The 18,180-nt window shown below is 37.8% G+C and overlaps 1 protein-coding gene across 1 annotated transcript in view; it reads left to right on the top strand.

The window, feature by feature from the left end:
* Positions 1–18,180, top strand: part of LOC132706103 (uncharacterized) — a 39,374-nt gene that overhangs the window by 15,906 nt on the left and 5,288 nt on the right. The window lies entirely within an intron of this gene.

Below are 18,180 nucleotides of genomic sequence, written 5' to 3'. Positions count from 1 at the left end.
ACCGCGCTCTTAACTAAAAATAAAACGGAAACGTTTATTTTAGATGAAACTGTCGACAAGGAAAAAATGTGAATAGCGGCAACGTGGACGGCAGTGACTACAGACATAAGTGCCACAGATGACCGTTCTGTGTACCGGATATTCGCGAGAGCAGTTTTTATAATGTGCGGGTGTCTGCAAGGGAAGATCCCGTGTGCCGCCGCGAGCGGCTTCGTTCGCGAATCCGTTAAAGTTTATCAATCAAGCGCGGGAAGACAAAGCGAGATTGGAAACTAATTTCGTCGAGCGTCATCCCCCCCCCCCCCAACCCCCTGGGCCAAGTGTCTGAGACGTAATTTAACAAACGAACGTGCGAAACGACTGATGCCCGCTATGCAAATCGCGTCGGCAACTAGAGCGAGCTATGAAAAGGTGAGCCGATTGCCTCCGCGGTGCCGATTTAAACATAGAGAAAAGCAATAAAAGAGAGCGGCGGAGGAGAATGAGAATAACCGACGTAATTCGGACGTCCCAAATTTGAACAAATTGAATAACGTGTGCTTCAAAGTATAACGTATTGACTTTTGACGGACCCTCTCCCAAAATAAGAAAAGAAAAATCTATCTGCAAGAAGCTTTTCTTGCAGCTGAAGATAGCATTTAAGCATATCACAATACCGAGTGTAAATGAACCACAGACTGAATGGAATCGCACAAATCGCACAGATCTATAATTTACCTAGATAAAACTTGGTTTGATACACAGGATAGGGTATCCAGCAAACTGTCAGACAATAGCGCCCTCAAATAAATCGCCACAATTCACGCTGGATCAGATGACTTCTTCCAAACCGCTTGCTGTTATATGCAAAGAATAATAGGGACTCTATCTTGAACTATTATGAAGATACAAGGACTTTTTGAAAGAGTATGTCAAATAGCAGTGTCATTGCAATGGATAACGCAAACTGTCACAGCCGCCTACTACAAAAAGCACCAAATCTATCAAGTACAAACAAACTGCCTTAGATTTAATTTTTGACTTCTGCGAAAACAAAATTAGGTCCTGATTCAAACCTTTCTTAATGTTGCTTTCCTTCGTGGACAAGGTACAACGCCGCGAAAACTCGCAACGGATCGTGCGACATCTCCCCCGCTGTTCGGTACGCGCGTAGTCCGCCAGATGGCGCTCTCGTTCGTCGCCCCGGGTTATTGCGTAAACAGTAGGCAATCTTCATCTGCGGTAATTTTACGATCGTGTTCTTTTAAGCGTGCCCCTCAGGACAAAAAAAAAGCACACGAGGAGACGGCACAAAGCCGGAGACGGGACACTCCGGGAGATTCGTTATCTTCGACGAGAGGCTCTTCATTTCCGCGGCATAAGTTCCATTGTTCTCGGCCGTATGGGAAGGAAGCGAATTTGGACCCGGGGTTTCCATAAGCGATTGATTCGATCCGATGATTAATTTAAAAGGGAAGAGGCGCGTTTTGCGGTCTGTTTGATATTAATTTCTGATCGAAATGGTTTTTTTAATATGCATGTATCTCTTAAAAAATGGTTTAGATTAATACGTTCAATAACAATTTGATAAGAGGACCAACAAATATTTTAGTGAGGAATTTGGAGACTTTAAGTGTTCTCGACCCAATAATTATATGGACAATGAAGTCTTCCTGCCAGAGGGACCAATTTTCTTCATTTGAAAAACAAAACAAAAACATATAATTTTCATTTAAAATGGAAAGTTCGGACATCTAAGAAAAAAATGGTGGGCTCAGTCACGTCGCTCGTATTAAATTTCAAGAGTTTTCAGGCAATAACAATAAAAATGGTAAGGTAAGGTAAACTATAAAAAAAAAATTAATGAATTAAACATCAGTTAATACGGTAATTTATTTTTTTTATTTATTATAGCAAGGTACCTCTAAAAAAAGTCATGTTGCGTTTCAACGTGCCAAAGTTTAAAAAATAACTCCTCTCTTATAATTGCCTCGAGCATTTTGCCTTTTCTTAAAAATTAAAAATAGCGGTAGCAGCAGGGATCCCGTAAAAGCTGAAAAAAAGGTCGGGGGTATGGCGGGGCAGGGCCTTTTTTATATCTAATTTGTTTCACTCAACTCTAATGGCGCATCCAGCAACGGAAGCTTTGCGGGAGCCGTTTCAGGTTCATAAACACTAGCAGAAAACGCGTCACAGATATCCGCGTTTTGATACGTTATAGACTTTGGCATATTCACTTACTTTTACTTACTGTACATTTACGGATTGACATTTTGTTTGATATGCGCATCAACTGGCTGCCCGTGGGTGACTGGGGTTTCATGCACGATACGGCGGGGAAGGGACAAATGACGGACACAGACCACAGGCGATGACCACCACAGAAGGCGCCGCACAAACGTCAGCCAATCGGTAGACACTACGTCCGCGGCAACTAGCTATGATCTGTTCATAGATATAAGAAAGTGACCAATTGCTTTTGAATGGGATTATCCAAGGGTGGTCATTAACATGCAATGCAACAAGATTATTACCTACAGTTTCGGAATTTAAATTCCTAAAAAAGGAAAGGACGTTTTTAACATCCCTCCACAAAGTTGGGCAAATTCTGTTAAACATATAGAAAAAGCAGAACAATCGTATCTCCATATTGCAAACAATATAGAACAAATAATAATTTGAACAGGCGATGATAGCGATAGTGATACTGATATATTATGTGAATAATTTTAAGTAATTTAAGTAGGTAATAAAAATAATTTGTAATTTTATTTTAGATTTAAACATAAATAAATAAATATTGTTTAGTATCTTTCCTAACAAAACCCCAAATAATGAAATTCTAAGCAAAGTACTAGCTTGCCCGGGTCTTTCATTAATTCGTATCAATTAGTCACTTTCTTATATCTATGAACAGACTTTACAATAGACAACGCGAGTATGATGGGTCCTCAGTCAAAGTCCTCAATGTTCATTATAAATTTTTTAACCCGTTTTTGTAAAACGTCAGCATACAAGTAGAAAGAAGGAGAGAGAGAGAGAAAAACATATTAATAACCTTATTAATATTTTTCTATTTCGCCAAAAAGGAGCAGGAAAATAACTTTAGTTAGTTTTTTCTACATTATTTGTAATCCCTAAAATATTAATTTTCAAACAAATATTTTATTGTTATTTTTAAAATTCGGGGCACACAGTGCGCGACTGCGGCGATTTTTACGAGGGGCTACTGAAAAAAAAAAACATCTTGAATCGGACCGGGAACGATCTTATCCGGTCTCGAAAACATTATCTTTCCGCTCCGCGCGGGTGCGGAAGAAACCGAAAACGACCGTCACTTTTTATCAGGTAATTAATAACGGGGGACCGGGGGCCAGAGAGGACTGTAAATTACTGGGAATGACGCGAATTTCTCGGCGCGGCGGGAGAATCCCTGAAATATCGCCGCATTTATTAATAAAAATGCGACAATTTATTAATGGCGACGTTTTTCGGGAGATTAATGTCGTTTTCAAATTTGTACGTCTCGATCAGTCATTCCGGTCCTTTTCCGACGCGGTAGTAGAGAGGCCGCCCCCGCGGCGCGCCGGGGTTTCCGTAAATTAACGGGGACTTCGTCGAGGTCATTAGTATCTGGAAAGGATTTTTTGTGACGCGTTGAGCGAGCTACAGGTGTCGTCCCTCTGGTGGCGCCCGTAGTAATGCAACTTTGTTTACATCAGCCCGCGCCCAATTGGCGATTTTACAATTCAATGAGACCTCTGGCGGAAAAAAATATTACTATATATATAAAACCCACTGCAAACTGCTACAAATACGTAAACCATGATGACGACAATACATTTAACACGTGACGCCACAACGCGTCCTTTAATTTTTAATATAAGTAGCACGAGTATTTGAAATATTGGTTTATTGCGTTACTGCCCGGGTTATTGCCGTCATTATTTTATCCCGCCGACGGATCTCGTGGCACTAAAAGCCTTTTCTTACCCAATCTTTAAAGCTAATTTTCTAGACCAGACTGTAACCATTATAAGGAGTATGTTTGCCGTTGGTGACTTGACAAATGCTATTGTCAAAGAGATGTACGCCACTGGTGTTTTTGGTTTTTTATTGTTTACTATGGATAATATATTAAAAGTACATTTTTTTACTCCTTACAGCGAAAAAATAAAAATTATAAAAATTGACAAAACGTATTTTTATGCATTAAGTATTTTTTTTTTAGTTTAATGTCCACCGTCACACAAACTTAAGGATTTTTGCGCAAGTCGCTTTTTTTGTGTTAATATGTAAATTTTTTATGATTTTTTTTACTACGAACATCTAGAAATAAGGACTTCCGGCGGTCTAGTTGTCAAGGACGTTAGTGTGAATGAGAATGTTTTGTGGGACATTTATCAAATGATATACGAATCGTGCTGGCAAATTGCCTAGTGGAAGGGCCAAAAATACAGGGAAAAATGTGTATAATGTTACCGGCAATACTTTATGCAATTTTTGTATTTAGAGTTGCATACCCATGTGCCTTTGTTGTGTTGGTTGGAATGGAGTATGTGGAATGGCCGCATTCTTGTTAATATTCCATTAGTAATCAAACGCTTTTTTCACGAGTTGCTTTTTATTTAGTTTTCGCCGCGTCTAAAACCTAAATAACATCCCAAGTAGCAGAGGGTCATTAGCGATTTACCAAATGACGAAAATGACGTTGTATATGACGTGAATTTCACCTACTGTCTCAGACTAATGACATCATTTAAGTGATGTCATTTTTACGTCAATTAGTATCGTCAATTTATGTCATTTAAGTGACAGTTTTGTTAAGTCAACCTAAAGTCAGATGTTGGTCATTACTGCCGAAAAATATAACCATTTTTAAATTGTTCTTTTTCTCTTTTTGGAGGCGACAAAATCGAAACTAAATTAAAATAAGTGAAATAAGTAAAGTAAATTAAATTATATGGAACGTATTATGCGGTTGCAGAAAACGGAAAACTATAGTGAATGAATAAAGATGAGCCTTTCATTTAAAAACAATAATAATGGAAGTATAATATACAGGGTCTTCCATTTGATTTTTTCTTTTTTTTTTTTAATTTTTCACCCTGCATAAACAATTCGAACCAACTTCAAGATATTTTATAAAATTGTTAGCATAATAAAATAACAGCTGTCGGAAACAGCGTCCAAAATATAGCCTTCATCAAATGCGGTGTTGCCGAAACAGCTGTCATTTAAATATATTTATGTGAAAATCTGAACAACGTTTGTTCTTATTTAACTATTTTAAATGGGTTTTCATCAAGTAAAAGCCACTTCAATACAATAGGAAAATTTTTGAAAAGCAATAAAACGAAATACCCAAAATCTCAAAAATCAGGTGTGTGGAGATTAACAAAATTACATACAGCCACAAAAGGTAGAAAATTAAATTTATTGGAAGCCATGGAGATTAACGAAATGAGACATTCAAATGTACTGCTTAACGATCAATTAGATTTAAATTTTTCGATATATATAGTAGCAGGTAGTTTGTAAATATTACATTTGATAAAGACACGGTGTTGTCGAAACAATTGTCATTGTCATAATATATAATTTCGTGAAAATCTGAACTTTTAGTTGTTATTTATTTTGATAAATGGATTTTCATCAAGTGAAAGCCACCTCAGTTCAATTTTCTTTTAATCTTATCTGTACCTCTTGTATTTAACATTTAAACAAGACATATCAGTTTGACACTCGACTCTCTACTTTAGATATATTTTTGTAATGTTAGTAAGATATATTTTTTTTGACGTCCACTTGACGCGTTTTTCGGACCACTGACGAGTTGCGACCACTCATGACTCGAAAATGACATCACTGCTACGTGGGATACAGTCATGAAGCAATCAGATTAGGCATCAATTGTAAAGATGGACGAAAATAGAATAAGTTTTCCATACAAAAGTCATTTTACTTAGCCCTTCATAATATCGCAGTGTGATGACTTGACTCATAACTCGGCTAATGATATTTATACAGAATCTTCTGGAAACAATTATTATTATTAATTATAAGCTATTATGGGAAATCCGCTCCTCGTCTCATTACCCAGACTGTCAATTATTAAACAGGCTCTTATGCGGGCGACCCTCTCCCCCCGCTCATTCCGATATCGAAAACTACACGCTTGCCGACGCGTGAACGGACCGTGCTAATTTTTACGAAGCTAATTGGACCTCGATTTAATAATAAAAATTGTCGTCGGCGTAGTGGGGGTGAATCGTGGGCCCGAACCACCCGGATCCCTCGCGCGCGCCAATCTCCCGAAAGTCGAGCGATTTACAAGGCATAACAATTTATAACGCACGCCGTAGACGGTAACCTAATATAGGCGAGACTGTATCTTTTTTTTTCTTTCTCCGGCGTCGACGTGACACAGTCATAAATAGAGAGGGGGCGGGTTTATTTTCCCCAGGGCGCGCGGCGCTGAATCTCATTGTATCCGATGTTTCTTCTCGGGCAGCAAAAATGCGAAAATAAATGATAATAATCTTAATAATAATAATAATAATAATAATAACCGACACAAGTTGTGAAATTTAAAAAAATGTCTTTTTTGAGATATTTCTAATTATCGTATAAACTTTTAACCAAATTTTATTTTATTATTTTATTTATAATAATATAATTTATGATAAAAATTTCAGAAAAGAGCAAAAGAAATTTTTAATAATTACAGACAGATTACAAATTCATAAGGTGTTTGTTACTAACCAAAACTCCCATGGTGACTTTATCTCGATTGTGACTAATATATTTAGCTGTGACTGTAATCTAGGTAGTAAAAATGGCCACCGGTCGTTATATTAAGTATGAACAAGCACTAACAAGCAACAAATATTGCTTCAGCGCTGATCAGTTTGTTGATTAACAATTATTATGTTAACATCTATTTTTGATATTGTTATTATTTTTATTGTAAACTAATATACTTAGTTAGGTCTCAAAACCGAAGTTTAGCCTAAGATCTTCATCTCAGCTACTCATAAATTTAGAATCTATGATAATAAGAATAATATTATCCGTATTATTTTATTGTTTCTTTAAAAGGTGTGTTTATTTAGTAAATACTTTTGTAATACCCTTAATTGTTTCCACGAAGCTAGATTCAAAATATTTATCATAAATTTTACATAGATTCATAGGTAAACCGTTGTTTAAGTTCGCAAGAATTATGCTGAAACATATATAAAATGTTTTTCGTCTTTGAAGGAGTACTGTTTATAAAATTAGACATAAGTTGATTGGTAAAGAATACTGTATAAACTTAAATTTACAAGATACAACTTTTGAAGCAAACTTGCTCTAATCCGATATTATAAAATAATAAAAAAAAATTATAAAGAAATAAAAAACCGCTGCCTATTATTTAAATACAACGGGAAAAAGATACGTATCGATCAGTGAATCCAAGGTGCTTTTGTTTAGCACAGACTAAAATCAGTATAGTTGCAAGATTTTTATTATATACCAATAAGAAGAAGTTCTAACTTACCTGTTCATGATGAAGAAGAAGAAATAAAGTTTTCTCGTTCTAACCGTGAGGAGGAAATGGTGCGGGTTAAGAAAAGAAAGAAATTTGTGGTTGTCTTCTGAGGATCCAGTCAGAAATGCACTGAAGTAGAACATTTCACATGATCACGTTAAACTATACTGGGATATACTTGGACCAGAAATATAGTGCTTTTAGAGCCGACCCGGTGATTAACTTTGTCTACTGTTTATTACCCCAAAACCGCAGCCCCTTACAGAACACCCTGCCGCGTAGACCCTTACTCGTAACCATTCCAGGACTGCCCTAGGAATTTATCTACCTAACATTAACAAGCGGGATATAAGTATGTTTTCAATCCTTTTTGTCGAGCAATTCTTGAAATGCGTACATAAAAAAATTAGTACAAAATAACAATTTATTACGTTCTGTGCTTTTATTGCTGCTCCTACTTCAACTTCTGAATTTCTGATAAAATTGTAAACATTCAAAACAAATTTGTTTACCAGTCGAAGACAAATGGATCCGTTTTTTTTTATTTGCTTAGGTCTTCTCAATTGTCATTAGGTTCGACTACCATCTCCGTTTCGTCTTCAAATTCTGCGTTGTTCTCCATGTCTTCTTCTAACAGTGGAACATCTTCTTCATTCCGCGGTCTCCACATTTTAAAGTGTTCAAAAACAGGAATCTTCAAAAAATGTTTAATTGAAGAACTATGTAGAAGACACAAAAATATAAGAATCAACAGGCACACCTGTTGTTAAAATAAACGCTTCCACTTATTTGAAAATACCCCCCCCGCATTGAGCTGAATCGAATTTAAAACGGTCCATTTATGTCCATCTCAGGCAAGACCTACGTAATGCAGAGTAAACATCTGTTGGGAAGGATTTTACCACGGTCCTGCGAAAAAATGCACTATATTTTTGGTCGCACAATAAAATGATCGTGACAGAAAAACAGCATAAGTCCGATATTCGGTATACCAACAAAAATAAATAACAAAAAAAAATCTGCACTAATTACATCGGCGACTGGTCTGGTTGGAAAACAACTAGTGAAAAATCGGCAAAAAGTTTGTGAGACTTTTACCAAAGGAGGAGGACCTGACATCTTATAAATCGTTATGTGTAGTGCAAGTATATGCACCCACCTTAGACAGCTCTGAGGAAGACCTGGAAAAGTTCTACAACGACATTGAATCTGTAAAAAAGCATATAAAGAGCAACGATGTCAGCATGTACCTCGGCGACTGGAATGCGAAGGTCGGGGATGAAACAGCAGAAGACATAGTGCCTTGGTACCAAAAACGACAGAGGCGCGCGCTTTGTTCAGTTCTGTCAAGAAAACAACTTAATAGTGACGAACACTTGGTTCAAGCTGCCCAAACGACGCCTGTATACCTGGAAATCCCCACAGAACCAGGAAGAGAAAATTGTCAGGAACCAAATAGACTATATCACCATCAATAGAAGATTTCGTAACAGCATCCTGAACACTAAAACCTACCCAGGATGCGACATAAGTTCCGACCACAACCCGGTAGTCACCACTATGAGAATAAAACTTAAAAAGATCAAGAAAACAAAACCATCAAATAGAATAGCCTGGAGATCCGCTGAGGAAAATAAAAAGGATATATATAAGAGACACGTGGATACATTATTGGAGAAGAACCAAATAGCTAATGCCAGAAGCGAAGCAACCCAAGACAGTGTGGAAAATGTGTGGCGGACTTTCAGGGACACGGTCGTGGAAGCAGGGATGCAGGAGATAGGCGGGGAGAGCAGGGAGCCAAAAAAACCTTGGATGACAAAGGATATTCTGGATCTAATGGACAAGAGACGTCAAGCACGAAACAGGGACCAATGGAAATACAAACAGATTGACAGAGAGATAGGTAGAAAAATCATCGACGCCAAAGAAAACTGGCTACAGAGGAGGTGCGACGAAGTAGAAGAGTTACAAACACAGCACAGAGATAGAGAACTGCACAGAAAGATCAAAGAAATGGCGGGTCTGCGGAAACCCAAACACATATCTCTAATAAGCGATAACAACAACGAACTAGAACTCGACCCCGAAAAGCAAAAACTGATATGGCAAAACTACCTGAGGGAATTGTTTGGAAATGAACAGAGAAGAGAAGAACCTCCCCAAATCCAGAAGGGGGACAAACTACCCATACTAAAAGAGGAAGTCCTACAGGCTATCAGGGACACAAAAAGCAATAAGGCACCAGGCGACGACCAGACGACGGCAGAACATTTTAAGTATATAAGTGACAACGCCATCACAACATTAACCCGGCTTTTCAATGAAATATATGAAAATGGAATATTGCCTCAAGACTGGCTAACATCGACCTACATAGCATTACCCAAAAAAAGCAAAGCCCGAAAGTGCGAAGATCGCATGCAGCAAAAATCTTCATGCGAATAATATTCAACAGAATCTATAACAAATGTGAAGAATATCTGAGCCGATCGCAGTACGGGTTTAGGAAACGCACAGGCACAAGGGAAGCTACTCTGGGATTAACTCTAATAGCAGAGAGGTACATGGAAGTCCAAAGGAAACTCTATGTGTGCTACGTCGATTACAAAAAGGCCTTCGACCGTATAAAGCATGAGGAATTAATACGAATCCTGATGGAAATAGGACTGGATGGTAGAGATATAATCATCATCCGCAACATGTACTGGGACCATAAGGGCTGCGTACGAACGGAGACTGGAAACACCGAATACGTAAACATAGAAAGACAAGGATGCATACTGTCCCCACTCCTATTCAACGTGTACGCGGAGTCTATAATGAAAGCATCATTACAGACCTGCCCCGGAGGAGCTAAAATAAATGGGAACATTATCAACAACATAAGGTACGCCGACGACACCGTGGTGATAGCAGATTCGGAAGAACAACTGCAAACTTTGATGAGCATCCTAAATGAAGAAAGCTCAAGAATGGGCCTGGAAATCAATACCGCTAAGACCAAGACCATGGTATTTGACAGATCCTCACAGGGGCACATAACCAACATTATGATAAATGGTCTCAGACTTCAAACGGTGCAACACTACATCTACCTGGGCAGAGAAATCAACAACCAACTGGACCACTCAAAAGAAATAAGAAGAAGAATAGAAATCGCCAGAACTGGATTTCTAAATATGCGTAAAGTGCTATGTCATCCGAGACTATCAATAACTCTCAGACTAAGAGCACTTAAATGCTACGTATGGGCTCTATTGCTTTATGGCTGTGAGACATGGACACTTAAGCAAGACGACATCAAGAAACTCAACGCATTCGAGATGTGGCTTTATCGACGTATGCTTCGGGTCAGTTGGACAAGCCACACAACTAACGAGACGGTGCTACGTAAAATGAACACACGAGCACACTTGTACACGCTCCTTAAAATACGTAAAACCGCTTACCTCGGACACATCATGCGCCACCAAGAGAACGAACAGCTTCAGCTGATATTGGAAGGGAAGATAGAGGGTAGACGGAACATAGGCCGAAAGAAGAAATCATGGCTGAGAAATATCCGGGACTGGACCCACACAGATGGAAATGCCCTCATACATCAAGCCCAGAACAGAGAAATGTATGCCACAATGGTCGCCAACCTCAGCAGAGACGGCACTTAGGAGGAGGAGGAGTGCAAAAGATAACCTTGCTTTCGAGCCGTGTTAACTTTTGAAAGATGAAAAAAACGATTACAGTTTATTAATGTCTCGTCTCTTTTAGATATTACACGGTAGCACGCTTTTACCGGCATTATATTATCCAACCTAATTGAATATGCAAGGATTTTTTGCCGGCGCCGGACTTCGCCGCACGGAGATTGCGTTTCGGCGTCAAGGTTCGGAAGTTTTAAACTTTGACGAGCGATTTTATTAAGTTCAGCGATATGGCGGAGAAATCCCGTCGACCGGAACGTGGCGGATCGGGCGCTGTGCCGCAGAACCCGCTCGCCACAACTACCGAAATTTTTTTAATTTTGTAAAATGAAGATTTTATCGCGTACCTGGCAGATTTCACGGGGTCGGGCCCGTTTCCTTCGAAATTGTGTCTTTGACTTTTGAATGGTTAAAAAAAAACCGCCGGGAGCTTTTTAAAATGGCCCCGCACTTTGCTTTTCGAGTGTGACATTAAATAAGGAGAAAAAGACATGTCGCGCACATCCCCCTGATGACAAAATCGATAAGTGGCCATACTTTCCGTCTCGGACGCGGTCACTCGAAATTAGGTTTTGTCTCATAAAGTTCGATAAAGATTTCTTTTTATTGGCCCGTAACGTCGGGAAACCTTTTACGGTCGCTTAAGGCCCTCCCCTCCCGAAATCGACCCGAGGAAACGAAAGTCAATCAGAACCGCGAACGAGGGATTGTCAAATGGACTTTTCGAAAATCAAATAATAATTACAATTCAAAACATAGTCCATCTCTCAAAGTCGAGTGGTAAACTCCAAATCAAATAAACAACCTCGTCGTCCTAAGCACTTAATGTAAAATTATTTTTTAAGGCGTCGTCGAATTAGTTCGGTAGTTCCCTCAAATAATAATTCGAGACCGGCCTATCTATAATTCGACGGACGATATATCGTTTTTACGATAACCCGGTATTTATCTTTCGTACATTTTTAAGGTCTAACCACAGACCAACCGCGCTGCAACCCTCTAGAAATAGATTCGCAATTCCACAATGACGTGCCAGAACCGTACTTCGATACTTCGTGCTGAAAGTTGACGGACTTGCGTAGTTAAAGATTCCTCGATTATTATTAGTCCACACAGTGAAAATCCATTCTTTTTTTTAAATGTGCATTGTTAATATAAATGAAGGAGTAAATTTAGCTATAAAACAATGTTAGAACATTTATAAAAGAAAAGCTATTCTACATCAAAATAATCACTATCGTCACTGGACTATTCCCCGCCCGCCCTCCCACATTAATAATTAATTCTGGCGACTTCTGTGAACCTTTTCTTTTTCTATGACATGGTTTAAGCTGTCCCCATATCAGTTCCATCGGATTAAAATTGCAGTGATATGGTGGAAGACGGGCAACTTTGGATGCCCGCTCCATAGCCAACTTGTCTACGTTATGCTTCTTATCAAACACTCCGGTTTTAAGAACTTCCAATAATTGCTTCTTCGACCAAACTAACCAAAAAAAATTTGAATTACTTCTTCAGTCGATGATAAATTCGGTATATTTTCCACTTGTGCGGAATCGCAGCGAATAATGGGGAATCATTTTTCCGAAAACCGATTTCAAATATGTCTGCTGTCATGTTGTCATGTAGTCAGCCTTTACTTCTTTGAAATCTTTTGTGCAAAGCAACAAAACGTTATCTACCCAACCAGCTTCAGAGCCCGCATGTTATATGAAAATTCGTTTGCCCCGCATCCAATGAACGTTTACCATCAGTCCAAACATGCATCTAAATGCATCTTGGATTTCTCTCAAATATATTGTCCTCCATTCAGAAATTCTTCAATCAAAACTTGTCGCTTATTGATGGTTTTGTAGTAACAACCAGTTTTTCGTACGAACGCACGCACGGCGACAGTCATACTAAACACTACGCAACACTTCGTGTGAAGTTTCAATTGGTCTGATACGAACCATATATCAACCGGCTCACTATTCCTGCATGGCGCATGTCAAATAAACTTTCACGTCATCGACCACAATCCCAACTTCTTCGTCGTTGGGCATCGCGAGTGACTACCAGAATTGAAAAATGTTAGTATTTGGTTAGTCATACTAAACACTACGCAACACTTCGTGTGAAGTTTCAATTGGTCTGATACGAACCATAGATCAACCGACTCACTATTCCTGCATGGCGTATGTCAAGTAAACTTTCACGTCATCGACCACAATCTCAACTTCTTCGTCGTTGGGCGTCGCGAGTGACTACCAGAATTGAAAAATGTTAGTATTTGGTTAGTTTTGGTTAGTTTTGGTTAATCATACTAAATACTACGCAACACTTTGTGTGAAGTTTCAATTGGTCTGATACGAACCATATATCAACCGACTCAGTATTCCTGCATGGCGCATGTCAAGTAAACTTTCACGTCATCGACCACAATCTCAACTTCTTCGTCGTTGGGCATCGCGAGTGACTACCAGAATTGAAAAATGTTAGTATTTGGTTAGTTTTGGTTAGTCATACTAAACACTACGCAACACTTCGTGTGAAGTTTCAATTGGTCTGATACGAACCATATATCAACCGACTATCAACGCAAGTGACTACCAGAATTGAAAAATGTTAGTATTTGGTAAGAAATAAAAATGTATATGGTATCTCAATAAGAATGGCACACAAAAAAAGTTGGTAATTACCAATTATCAGCACAAGACGGAATACAAAAAAACTCTAGAGTTGCGACGGCTAAGAAAATACTAACAGCAAACTCCAATTTCACCAACATTATAAATCGATGATCTACATAAGATTTTGTATTGCTTTCCTAAGAAAGTATTGTAGGAGTCATTATGATAAACCATTAAATTGGAAATCAGTTTTGGCTTTCTAATGTGTTTTAAATGTAGGAGATCAACCTATCTGATGGGCAAATTTAACTTAAAATCTAGCTACCTCAACTATGAACTGTTTTAGGAAGATTTATAAAAAACATACTAATATGAATTAATATAAGAGTTTAATCAAAGTCCCTCTTTACAACAGACTCATTCCGATGTCTAAACCATAAAAACGGTATATCGTTGGGGGAACTTCACAGCGCGACGTTATCAGAACCGGGGGCCTCGGAAGTCGTTCAGTTTATCTACTTACGATCACAAGTAGAAAGTAGTATGTTTTTCAGGAACTTGTGTTTAGCATTTCGGCTTTTCCCTACCCAGATTTATTTAAATTGGTCGCTTTCATTGCCAACCCGGACCGGACGATAAATATGGGGCGGGTAGTAATCCGGTAGTTAAATATTTGCCGTTTTACCTTTGAAGTTCGGAAAGGCGACGCGGATGGGGGGGCGTAGGGTTTGTTTTTCCGCTTATTCCCGGAAATTATTATCGGCCCGCTCCGCGAATTGTTCGGGTTTGTTGACCTATAAAAGTGTGGACCAGCGCTTTGCCCGTTTCCCCAAGCTTTGTAGTTGTTCTCAAATAAATACACTATATTGAAAAAATTAACGGTGTTTCTATTACCGCATAGTAATATTGGGAAAAACGTACGAACATGTGGGAAAAAATGCTACAAAATTTATTAAGGCTTCCGCTGTTTTAATGTTATTTTTATAAAAATTTTATGTTATTTATATACTGACAACTGACATTCTATCAACAAAATCAACGTCTTAAAAGTAAAGTATTTAAAAATTAAAGTTCCAAAAAAATAGAAGTCACACAGCTAAGCTAAGAAGATTCCAATATAATAAAACTTTTACGAAGATATTCCACGTTTCATTAAAGGGGTAAATCATTCGAACTCGATGTGTGTAGTATCAATAATTGAAGATAATCAAGCCAAATATTTTTATTTGTCAAATGAAAAGTTACATTACAAAAAAAAAAAGCCAAATCGATACAATACTGAAAAGAAGAATTGAGAAAAGAGATAGAGCTTCATAGAATTATTAAAATAATGAAAACAGGGTGAGAAAAGAAAAAGAAAATGGTACGCAATAAGTAATTAATTTAGTATGGGCGTTGTAGTGTGATGACCACCAACAATGACAACGATGGTAACAAGCAGCTACAAGTTATTGGTTTGTTGATACGTATTTATTAAATAACGTGTGATGTGAGTAGCGATGCTACAGAAACCTTTAATTAGACTTTGTGCTTTGAGGATTCAGAAAAACAATCAACTCTTGCCTCAGGTTCGCCAAAGTTCAAGATACCATAAAGAATATAAGTAGATAAAATTATACACGTGCCATTTTCTGCGATAATTCAGTGCACCACTATTCAAATATGGCCTAATGTTTTTATAATATAATAATATATATAATAATATTAATATAATTTATATATATATATATATATATATATATATATATATATATATATATATATATATATATATATATATATATATATATATATATATATATATATATATATATAATATAATATAAATTTCGACTCCTTCATATTTTCTTAAAAAAATATTTTCCAAATTTTTTTCTTTATTATAGAAACAGGTGAAATGTCTCAAAAAAGAAAAGTATTTTTGTCTTTTGTTCTGTTCCACGGCAGTTATTGTTTACTTATTTTTTCGGTTCAGTGAGACAAATTTTAAACCTTAACTTAAGGTATCACTTAGAGTCAGGCAGTCCCTAAAAATGTTAGCGGTAACTACCAGAAAAGTTTTAAAACGCGGTTCCGTTATTTTGAAACCCGTCTCCGAAAATGCAAAGTATAAAAATAAAAATCGCAAACAAACGCGTCTATAATTTCAATCGTTTGAATCGGGCGTTACTTTTCACTTACGGTCGGTCGCAATTAGCGGGGCGCCGCGCGACTATCCCCCCCAGAAAGGCACTAAATTAAGCGATCTATTTAAAAAGTTATTTCCGGCAGACTATTAAAGAAGATAAATGGGAGCCGATATAACGTGAGACGCCCGGGGATAGAACGGCCGGGTTTAAGAGTCGAAATGTTCGAGGGCGGGAGGCGACGTCGGGCAGACCTTTTTCACGCCGGGCATATGTCCGATATTGGTTTTATTCGCTGAGGTTGCCGCGACGTCATATAATTGCGACTAGCATCTTCGAAGGGTAAACTTATGCCGACAGAAATGTTTACGCCATTATACCAAAGTTTACTACCCTCCTTCCCCGGACCGGCGTTGCTGCAGTTGAGAAGCAGGAATCTCTACACGGTGGGTTTTACTTTTCGCACACTGAGCTGCACTTTGCGCAGCTTTTTGTCTGAAAAGCAATCTCCGCGCACTTCACTTTTTTCTGACAGTAAAAAAATGTGAGATTCAAACGGAAATTGGCGAACTGTCAGCGGCCATCTTATTGGTTGAAAACAAGATTTTTTTTCATGGCTTCTTCAAATTTCTGACATCTCAGGTCGAATATCCAACCTGCATTGGGTAGGTTAGTTGTTAGGTAGTTAGTGAGGATTTATGAGGCCTAATATTACACAGTCCGTTTGAAACATATACGCGATGTAGATCGCAAGAAATTCAAAACAGCTGTTGCAGATTTATTTTCGGCTTGATAGGATTTCCCACAAAATTGAGGAACTTAACTGACAGTACTTTCAAATACTTAGAGATTCGTAATGTTCAATCAGTGGCTTTAAGGCAGCCGTACGGACTCCCACTGCCACGATGTCGTTTATCTTTGTTCCGCAGTAAAAAATCAGTAAAATCGCATTCAATTAAATTCTTTAAAGGATATTTCAGGTTGAAACTGCCAGCTATTATACTATAATTAATTTATCAATGTAATTATAACTTCATATTTAGTCAAAATAAATAAGATCTAAAAGTTCAGATTTTCACATGACAATTGTTTCGACAACACCGTGTCTTTATCAAAAGTAATGTTTGCAAACTACCTTTTACTATATATACCGAAAAATGACCATAAAACCTTAATTAATGTTGTTGCGAGAATTTAAGTTCAGTAAAGGAGAGGTATTTAAATCTAATTGATCGTTAAGCAATACATTTGAATGTCTCATTTTGTTAATCTCCATGACTTCCAATAAAAAAGTAAAAGCCACCTCAGTTCAATTCCTATTTAGTTTTCAATTTAAACATTGCTATACCTCGCCTCTCTACTATATATTTGTATATAACAACATACAACAATAAAGGCAATTTATTATTATTGTTATTATTATTATTATTATATTTTCTACGGCTGTCGCCGTTTCTCGCTTCTCAACTTACTTTCACGACGTTACCACCAATCTTCGTTTAAACTTCTTGCTAACATAACTTCCTTTACATCACCCTTCCAGCTTCTCGCTGGGCTTCCTCCGTTCTTTTTTTCTGGAGGAACTGAATTACAATTTGTCGCTCGCTTCCTCTCCTCGTATCTAAAATAATGTTTTCCTAAAGGGTCGTTTATAAAACTTGTTGCGTCTCCTTCTGGTGAAGAAACGACACCGAAGTCCCACGGGCCAATCAACTGAGCGTAACAAACAACGTAGAGGTACAGACTATAATTGACACTTTTATTATGAATTCATTTATTTATTACTGCGTTTGCGTTTTAGTCGGCGTTGGAATGCGTATACGTCAACGGGTCAGGCTGATTCGGCGCCATTTTATGCGATTATATCGAGCATTACCGTGTCTTCGCGCAAATCTTCGCCTTTCCCCATTGAAAAAATTTATACGCTTCATTTTGTTAGCGCATTTTAATAAAATTCAATAGCATCGACTTTCTAGGCCACTTTCGGCGGAAAATTTAAATTGTAGTGAATACACGCCGCAAGCCCCTCAATTTGTCCACACGGCTTCGACAATTCGATTATAAGAAGAACGTAAAAGTGAAAATGGATATGGAGATATGGAAAAAATGAATATTAAGATTATTAAGATTACATTCTGATTCTGAACATATCCCATGGGTGTATTCAAACACTTACGTGTTTTCATAACAGTTGCTTACTGAACTCACCAGTCCAAAGTCGAGAA

This window comes from Cylas formicarius, unplaced genomic scaffold (assembly GCF_029955315.1).
Source record: "Cylas formicarius isolate icCylForm1 unplaced genomic scaffold, icCylForm1.1 PGA_scaffold_8__14_contigs__length_24414737, whole genome shotgun sequence".
NCBI lineage: Eukaryota > Metazoa > Arthropoda > Insecta > Coleoptera > Brentidae > Cylas > Cylas formicarius.
The sequence above is the reverse complement of the archived record's forward strand: the minus strand, read 5'-3'. Positions and strand labels throughout refer to the sequence as shown.